We start from the raw sequence: 2,500 nt of genomic DNA on the forward strand, positions 1-2,500 counted from the left end.
CTAACCTAACCCTAGGTAAGGCATGTCAGAGCGAAAGACAGTAAACTCGAATGAGCCAAGAAAGAGCGGTGCGGGGCCGGTCGGAGCGCACCCTTTTCTCGGTGGCTGGCGGGCGAGAGAGTGCTGCGTCGCCGGCATCGGCGTCGAAAGAAGCCGAGCCGAAAAAAGTTAAAGTACAAACGTGCAAGCATACTAACCTAACCCTAGGTAAGGCATGTCAGAGCGAAAGACAGTAATTTCGAATGAGCCAAGAAAGAGCGGTGCGGGGCCGGTCGGAGCGCACCCTTTTCTCGGCGGCTGGCGGGCGAGAGAGTGCTGCGTCGCCGGCATCGGCGTCGAAAGAAGCCGAGCCGAAAAAAGTTAAAGTACAAACGTGCAAGCATACTAACCTAACCCTAGGTAAGGCATGTCAGAGCGAAAGACAGTAAACTCGAATGAGCCAAGAAAGAGCGGTGCGGGGCCGGTCGGAGCGCACCCTTTTCTCGGTGGCTGGCGGGCGAGAGAGTGCTGCGTCGCCGGCATCGGCGTCGAAAGAAGCCGAGCCGAAAAAAGTTAAAGTACAAACGTGCAAGCATACTAACCTAACCCTAGGTAAGGCATGTCAGAGCGAAAGACAGTAATTTCGAATGAGCCAAGAAAGAGCGGTGCGGGGCCGGTCGGAGCGCACCCTTTTCTCGGTGGCTGGCGGGCGAGAGAGTGCTGCGTCGCCGGCATCGGCGTCGAAAGAAGCCGAGCCAAAAAAAGTTAAAGTACAAACGCGATGCTAATGAGCGAGCCGTTGTCTCGACTAATATGTAGGGGGCGTTCGATCGAGCGTCTGGCTTGAGCGCTTGTCGGCCTAGCAGAACGGTCGCATTGTTATGCCCGGGTTTTAGGCACCGCTGCAGGCGGCCGGCAGAGCTCTTGTTTGTGCGAAACTGAATGGATCGAGCCCGAGAGAGGGCGAGCAAAGAAAAAACGCAAATCGCTCCGCCTGGCACTGCCGGCGAGAGCGTGGACGTCGCGGCCAGCGACTGTCGAAGCTGAGTACGGCCGCAGGCGATCGCCTCGGTCTTAAACGAATGCGACGAGCACGCGCCGGGCGGCCCAGCAAGGGCCGAGCGCAGCTGTCGCAGCTATCTGGTTGATCCTGCCAGTAGTGATATGCTTGTCTCAAAGATTAAGCCATGCAGGTGCAAGTACGAGTTCTCGTAAAGCGAAACTGCGAATGGCTCATTAAATCAGTCTTGGTTTATTTGGTCTCGTAAGCGAAGTGGATAACTGTGGTAATTCTAGAGCTAATACATGCATTAAGCGCCGACTTCGGGAGGCGCGCTTTTATCAGATCAAAACCGACCGGGTTCGTCCTGTGACGTTTGATGACTCTGGATAACCACGCGGATCGTACGGTCTCTGCACCGACGACGTATCATTCAAGTGTCTGCCCTATCAACTGTCGAAGGTACGCTACGTGCCTACCTTTGAGATAACGGGTAGGGAGTCCGGAGTCCTCGATTCCGGAGAGGGAGCCTGAGAAACGGCTACCACATCCAAGGAAGGCAGCAGGCGCGCAAATTACCCATTCCCGACACGGGGAGGTAGTGACGAAAAATAACAATACAGGACTCTAACGAGGCCCTGTAATTGGAATGAGTACATCCTAAAACTCTTAACGAGTATCCATTGGAGGGCAAGTCTGGTGCCAGCAGCCGCGGTAATTCCAGCTCCAACAGTGTATGCTAAAGTTGTTGCGGTTGAAAAGCTCGTAGTTGGATTTTGGGCGAGCGCCGCCGGTCCGTCGCAAGGCGTGTCACTGGTTGCGTTCGCCTCACCTTCGGTTCTCCGTCGGTGCTCTTGACTGAGTGTCGGCGGTGGCCGATAAGTTTACTTTGAAAAAATTAGAGTGTTCAAAGCAGGCTGTTCGCCTGCATAGTGTTGCATGGAATAATGGAATAGGACCTCGGTTCTATTTTGTTGGTTTTCGGAGCACGAGGTAATGATTAAGAGGGACAGACGGGGGCGTCCGTACTCTGCCGTTAGAGGTGAAATTCTTGGATCGGCGGAAGACGAACTACTGCGAAAGCATTCGCCAAGAATGTTTTCTTTAATCAAGAGCGAAAGTCAGAGGTTCGAAGACGATCAGATACCGTCCTAGTTCTGACTATAAACGATGCCAACTAGCGATCGGGAGGCGTTACCATGACGACCTTTCCGGCAGCTTCCGGGAAACCAAAGTCTTTGGGTTCCGGGGGAAGTATGGTTGCAAAGCTGAAACTTAAAGGAATTGACGGAAGGGCACCTGCGGCTTAATTTGACTCAACACGGGGAAACTCACCCGGCCCGGACACAGGTAGGATTGACAGATTGAGAGCTCTTTCTTGATTCTGTGGGTGGTGGTGCATGGCCGTTCTTAGTTGGTGGAGTGATTTGTCTGGTTAATTCCGATAACGAACGAGACTCTGGCATGCTAAATAGTTACGCGACCTTCTCGGTCGGCGTCTAACTTCTTAGAGGAACTAGT

General features: G+C 53.6%; 1 non-coding gene across 1 annotated transcript in view; it reads left to right on the forward strand.

The window, feature by feature from the left end:
* Positions 1-1,116: 1,116 nt before the first annotated feature.
* The window catches only part of LOC144413402 (small subunit ribosomal RNA), a 1,795-nt gene continuing 411 nt past the window's right edge, over positions 1,117-2,500 (forward strand). The window contains exon 1 of the ribosomal RNA XR_013469436.1: positions 1,117-2,500. This exon is cut by the window's right edge and continues 411 nt beyond it. This is a non-coding gene — a ribosomal RNA (small subunit ribosomal RNA).

This window comes from Styela clava, chromosome 15 (assembly GCF_964204865.1).
Source record: "Styela clava chromosome 15, kaStyClav1.hap1.2, whole genome shotgun sequence".
Classification (NCBI taxonomy): domain Eukaryota; kingdom Metazoa; phylum Chordata; class Ascidiacea; order Stolidobranchia; family Styelidae; genus Styela; species Styela clava.